The sequence below is a fragment of the Mandrillus leucophaeus genome, unplaced genomic scaffold (genome assembly GCF_000951045.1).
Source record: "Mandrillus leucophaeus isolate KB7577 unplaced genomic scaffold, Mleu.le_1.0 Scaffold706, whole genome shotgun sequence".
NCBI classification, from domain to species: Eukaryota; Metazoa; Chordata; class Mammalia; order Primates; family Cercopithecidae; genus Mandrillus; species Mandrillus leucophaeus.
Window position 1 is genome coordinate 411,498 of NW_012107653.1, and position 6,753 is coordinate 418,250.

The following is a 6,753-nucleotide window of genomic DNA, read 5'->3' on the forward strand; positions in this document are numbered from 1 at the left end:
GCAAAAACTTAAATGTCTATCACTAGGGGACTGATTAAATAATGGTGTATCCATACAATGGAATTCTATACAGCTACTTAAAAAATAATTAAGAACTCTTTATGTGCCAATACAAAATGATCTCTTATGATATACTTTAAGTAAAAAGAAAACAAGAGAAAAATCAAGGTGGTGGTTAGTCTACACTTGTATACTAAAAATATGTGCTTATAGATGCAAAAAAAAAATCTTTGGAAGTATACAAAAGAGCCTGTTACCATTGAAGAAGGGAACTGAGCAGTAAAAATTCTCCCCATCTCTTTGGGATTTCTACTATTTCTGCCCTTTTTAAAAATAAGAAATACACCTATAAAAGTACATAAAGCATATATGCAAAGTATATTAAATCATTATAAAGTAAATTCATATAATCACTTCCCAGGTTGAGAAATAGAATTATTCCCCACACCACATAAGCCCCATGTTGCCAATAGAAGATAAAATTTTTTACTAAATATCATTTTGTACTTTTTGAATTTTGACCCATGTGAACACATTACCTATTTAATAACAGCTAATTCTTCACCCCCTCTCCACTCCCCACCAAAATGCAAGGAGGTCATCAACTATTTTATGGAAAGATTGGTGTGGCAGCTTTTCCATAGCCAAATAAATAATAACTGTATTCTGTGTTTTATATATATTAACTAAGCAGTCTACATACATTAACTCCTTTAATCCTTATGACAACACTATAAAGTAGTTACTATTGCTATCCTCATTGTGTGGATAAGAAAATGGAGGCACAGAGATGGTAAGTAACTTGTTCAGAGTCATATTGTGAATACATCGTGAAGAGCTGGGATTTGTACCCAGGCAGTTGTGTCTCAGAATACAAGTTATTTACCATTATGCTACTCTGCCTCTGTAAATTCTAGAACCCAGGCTCTGAGGCATTGTAATCACTGATACCTGGATAGTGGAGACAATTTTTGGCTATGGACCACCAGGTGGGAGCCCAAGCATTGACTCAGTTATGCCACTACTCAGGCAAAGACACAAGCAATTAAAAACAGACAGGATGCAGTGAGTCTAAGGTCTGGGGCAGCACTAGGCTGGCAAACAGTGAAAAGCACTTAAGTGACCTTTACAGGACATCTGAGAAGTGAAATTCTGGTCAAGTCTCCTATTTTGAGCTCAGAGCCTCCCCAATGCCTAAAGCTCAATAAATTTTTTTTTTCCAGTAAATAAGCTCTTTCCATCTAGAAACCGGAGAAATCTAAGAGCCTATGTTACAAAAAGACCTCCAGAAGTGGACAAAGATGTCTGCTGCAGTATTGTTTACAATAGCAAAAATCTGCATTCACTCAAATGTCCACCAACAGGGGACTGGTGAGTAGACTATGTCTGAGACATATCACAGCATGATTGTCTGGGGCATAGGCTCTGAACCAGGATGCTCTGGCTTGCACCCTGCCCACTTATCAGCACAAATATGGACAAGCTCCCCAGTCTTACTGTGCTCTAGTCCCCACATCTGTGAAACAGGGATAACAAAAAAGACCTACATCTTAGCTTTGTTGCAAGGAGTTAATTCATAGTTTCTGGCATTTAGTAAATATTCAACTGTTATTTATTATGATAGCCACTCACATGGTAGAATATTATGTAGCTGTTAAAAAGAAAGAGGTAGATCTATATGCACTGATTTGGACAGATTTCAAAGTTATATATTTTAGGCCAAAGAAAACAAACAAATGTCAGAATAGCATGTGTAATGGAACTCCAATTTTGTAAAAACAATCTACTGTGTGTATGTGCAGAAAGGAAGCCTGGACATCTGTTTTTTGTTTTGTTTTTTGTTTTTTTGTTTTTTTTGAGACAGAGTCTCACTCTGTCGCCCAGGCTGGAGTGCAGCTGGAGTACAGTGGCATGATCTCGGCTCACTGCAACCTCCACCTCCCGGGTTCAAGTGATTATCTTGCCTTAGCCTCCCAGCCGAGATTGTGCCACTGCACTCTAGTCTAGGCGACATAGCGAGACTCCATCTCAAAAAAACAAAACAAAACAAAACAAAAAAAAAAACAAAAAAACTTGCAAACATTTATGATTCTTGGGAGAACAAATTCAAGAGATAGGGAAGACTTCTAAGATGAAGAGGTTCTGTAAAGAACAGGGCAACGGGAAGGAGACCCCCTTCCCATGGGCTACAGATTCCTCTCCCCAATCCAAGGTAACACTGTGTAACTGTCTTTCCTCTCACACCATTGCCTTTCTTCCTGACAGCATGGCAGTAAAGAGAGAAGATACACATTTCATTGGTAACAAACTTTGTTATACTTCCTAAAATAATTCCTGCAATGCAGCCAAAAAAACAAGGTTCTGCTTCAGATGTACCTCATTTAATGAACAAATCGTAGAAACTCGGATTTTCAAGCTAGAAAGGACCTTTGAGATCATCTAGGCCAAACCCCTCATTTACAAATGAAAACAAGGAAACGTATTCCTGAGAAGTTTAGCTGTCAAGCAATTTTGCGAAATAAAATTTATTATCCAATTAAAAAAATCAGAGACGCATCCCCATGGGAGAAAACTGTAAGAGCCAATTAATGCAATAAACCTGAAACCTTTATACACTGATGGTGGGAGTGTAAGTTAGTACTATTTTGCACAGTGATTTGACAATATCTCCCAAAGGTGACAATGCACATACCCTGTAAGGGACAATTCCACCCAGATATTTACCCAGTACAAACTGTCACCTAAGAATAGCTACACAAGAAAGATCACAGTACCTCTGTGATTGCTCAAAACTAGAAATAGCCTAAATGTTCATCAACAGCAGAATAGATAAAGTGTGGTATAGTCATTAGAGGAGTACACAATAGTGAAAAAAATGAGTAAACTAGAACCCCGTGTTATACAACATGGATGCTTTTCACAAATATAACATTGAATAGAAAAAATAAGTTTCAAGCCAGTTGCATTGGCTCATGGCTGCAATCCCAACACTTTGGGAGGCTGAGGCAGGAGGACTACATGAGGCCAGGAGTTTGAGATCAGCCTGGACAACATAGCAGGACCCTGTCTCTATGAAGGAAAAAAAAATTAGCTGGGCATGGTGGTGCCACCTGAGGGGTGGTGAGGTTGGAGGATTGCTCCAGCCCAGGAGCTCGAGACTGCAGTGAGCTATGATTACACCAATTCACTCCAGCCTGGATAACAGTGCAAGATCTTGTCTCTTAGGAGGAAAAGAAAAGAAAAGAAAAATCACATTGCAGAAGAATACATATAATACACCACTGATATAAACTTTTAAAACATATAAAGCAGTAGTATATGTTGTTTAAAAATACATACATGTATAGTAAAAGTATATACATCAATGCATGGGAATAATAAACACCAAATCCAGGATAGTGGCTACTTTGGAAGGAAAGAGAGAACTTTAATCATGGAGAATAGACAGAAGGTTTCAACTCTACTGGTAATGTTTCTTTACTAAGCTGTGCAGTGAATAACCTGATTTTCACCATATTATTTTTATACCTTTTTGAATGTATGAAGATATTTCATAACACATTGTTTAAAAGAATGCAACAAAGCCCATGCTGAAAAGAAAGTTGACAATTTTTGCATATAACAAAATACTAGAAGAAATGTATTAAATGTAAATGTTGCACTCAAAATTTAAGGATTATTCCTTAAATCTGCTTCATTTTCCTGGGACTAGTTTCACAGGAGGGGACCTGCTAGAGAAGCAGCAGTTGGGTACAGTGGGCTGGGGAATCAGGAGATAATCCCAGATTCTCATCAGCTATGGGAAGGAAAACAATATGATTAACCTCTTGGGTTTTTCATGTTTAGAAATGCATTGTTGGACTAGATTATTTTACAAGTGTTATCCATGTGACAATTTCTTCTGGTTTGTTTGTTTGTTTTTGAGCAGCAATTCCCTAAACTGTATCTGCAAGAGGCAAAAAGTGTTTTTCATAAAGAAAAGTGTTCCCTGGTCAAACCAGTCTGGGATGTACTGGGTTAAACAAAATTAAACAGATTCATTTACAGCAGTACTTCTCAGAGTCTTTAATATGCGTTATATATACTGTGACTCTCCAAAATGAGAATTCGGTTAAGAAGCATTTCCAAAAAAGTATTGAAGAATACACACACATGCATGCATACACACACCCAACACTTATTTTAAAACAGAATTTATTAACATTCTCTCAGGATGGGGCTCTATAGAACATTGGTTTGGTAAATGCTATCCTAGAAGGATTTATCTCACTTGCTATTTTTGTTGCTGATGCACGTTTAGAATCCTTCGTAAGGGAGGAATGTCATTTCATAGTATAATTTCCACTGAATGGGTTTCCTCTTAGTGTGTATCCCTGAGAAGTTTAGAAGGCTATCTTCTCGGCCTTCATTAGTGAGATCCCATCCTAGCTGGCATGGTGGCAGATCCAACATCAGAAACTTCTGAGCATCTACAGTTAGAAGGGCTGAATCCCAGATGTGCTCTCCACATCTGGCTCGGGGCCTTTGCTAAATTCATTGCTTCAAGCTATGCTCCCCTCCTTTATGGCGGACTTGAAGGGTAATCTGAACTGGAGCACAGAGCTACTTAGCTGAGGCTGAATGCCTAGAAGTACAAATCTCACAAGAAGAGGAGCTCTTTCCGTGTGCCTTCATCCCCCAGCAATGGTTTACAGAAAGCAAGACTACAGGGCAGAGGCCTGCCCACCCAGAGACAGAGGGGCTTGGTCTTCTTTCAGAAACAGGACACAACACTGCCACTTCCAACACTGCCTTTTCACGGAGGTTTCCTTAGAAGGCCCTGAGATTCTCTGGGATCATCTCCCCACGCAAACCTTAGAAGGAAAATCTCCTGAGGCTTGTGGTTCCCATAGGCCCTTTAAAAGGTGATTTACCTGAGGGCCTTTCATCTAGAAACAAGGATTCCTTTGGAAAAGTCAGGAATTAAGATGAACTAGACATAGAGCTTTTTTAAGGCTTTTGTTCTTTTGACAATCAAAATGAAAATATTTTTTAAAAGTATGTTCTTTTCCAGACAGCAGGCACCATGCTTTCAACGGAAGCAGGCGGCAGCTGCTGCTGACGTCCTCCTCTACCCCACTCCACCCCACACCATCCCAGCCTTGCCACCTGCTTAGACCCAACACCTGTGAGGCCTGGCTCGACCTGCCTACCAAAGGAAGGATAAACATTAACTACCCATACAGTCTCAGGCCCACTTACTAGGCTGGGGCACTTGGCCTGATGCTGGGAAAGGTGGTGAGAGCAGGTGATGGGGTGTTAGACTCCAAGAGAAGCAAGCCCTATTTGAAACCACTCCAAGCTAGGCTTTCAAGAGTGGAAAGATGCCTCCTGATTACAGGGTGTAGAAAGGAAACCAGGGGAGAAGATAAAGGGGAAAAAATGTCACAGGAAAAACAACAGAGCCAGGAAGTAAATGCAGAGATGAGATGAGCCCTTCAGCTCCAGGCTCTTAGGTCAGAGCCTGGTTTACTTCAGCAAAGAACTCCTGTGTCCTGTCTACTGGCCAGAATACTCATTTGTTCAGGGAACCTGCTCCAAGGTCCCATGTTTCCTCTCTCCTCCCTTGTTAGCCAATGCTTTCCACACACCTTTCCTTCCCTCCTGCCAAGAAATATACCCTTGGACAAAAAGCATGCTATTGAGAACCTAAAATAAATAAATAAATGCCCTTCTCTTCTCAGAGAAGCAAACTGTGTACCTCCTTCTTATTCATTTTTAGACCTTAGTTGCTCAAATTGGCTTGAGTTTCTATTCTTGGGCATCTTTTTTTTCTTTATGAATCTAAATGGTGACTACTTTATTGTGGACATTTTTTAATGCAAGTTTTCCCCTAAAAGCACATGCAAACAGACCACAGGCAGGCACATGTACACACACACACACACACACACACACACACACACACTCATTTTCTCTCTCTCTTCCCCCACCCCCTGCCCGCCACACAGTACCTCTGGAGCTTCCCCTCCCTCAGTCATTTCCCCTCAGCCAGCTGAACAAGGGCAAGGCTTGGAAATAATTTTTCTGTGGCCTACCTTCTGATTCCGTCAGGTCTGAGAAGCAGGCGGCAGCTGTAAGCTGGGAGGCCGGGGCTGGGCTGCCTCTGTGAATCAGCAAAGAAGTCCCTGAGACAGGGATGCCGACAGTTGCTGTATGCACACTCTCCCTCTGTTTCTCCCACCTCCCTGTCTTCCTTCTTCTCCTCCTCCTCCCCTCTCAGAGCTGCTCTGTGTTTCTCTGCAATCCTATCACCAGGACTAACAGCATCATTCCGACCTCAGGCAAAAATACCCTTGACTGGGCAAACGCAAGAAGAGCAAGGACAGTTTTGTAAAACTACCAGAGATGTGGCGGCTCCTGGAGATTTCAATTCATTAGAAGCAGAGGAGGAAAGCGGAAGAGCCTGAGAAGCAGAGGGGGAGAGAAGGAGACAGGGATTGGGGGAAGACGGGGAGAGGGGGAGAGGAGGAGAGGCTTCCACTGGGGAGGAGGAGACAAAAAAGCCCCGGAGATCAATCAGGCTGCTGAGCGAGCAGCCTGGACCCCAACTTACACTGATCTAGCCCACAGACAAAACCAACTTCGGAGCCAGCACTGGCAGGGGCCCCTCGTAGCCAGTCCAGGATTCTGTTTCTGTGTTGAGGGTTGAAATGCTGTGATCTAGAATCACCAGTGGTACTCAAGGTATAGTTTTGGGCTCAGGACAGTCTG

The 6,753-nt window shown here is 41.5% G+C and overlaps 1 protein-coding gene across 2 annotated transcripts in view; it reads right to left on the bottom strand.

Annotated features, from left to right (window-relative positions):
* The window catches only part of DRP2 (dystrophin related protein 2), a 55,823-nt gene extending 49,385 nt beyond the window's left edge, over positions 1 to 6,438 (bottom strand). Inside the window, exons 1-2 of one of the 2 annotated variants that reach the window (XM_011964786.1) lie at positions 6,078 to 6,438; positions 1,548 to 1,651 (exon numbers count right to left, since the gene is read on the bottom strand). The gene's annotated coding sequence lies outside the window, so the exon portion shown is untranslated. The remainder of the gene's footprint in view (positions 1 to 1,547; positions 1,652 to 6,077) is intronic. The other variant, XM_011964787.1, reaches the window with a different exon arrangement.
* Positions 6,439 to 6,753: the final 315 nt, after the last annotated feature.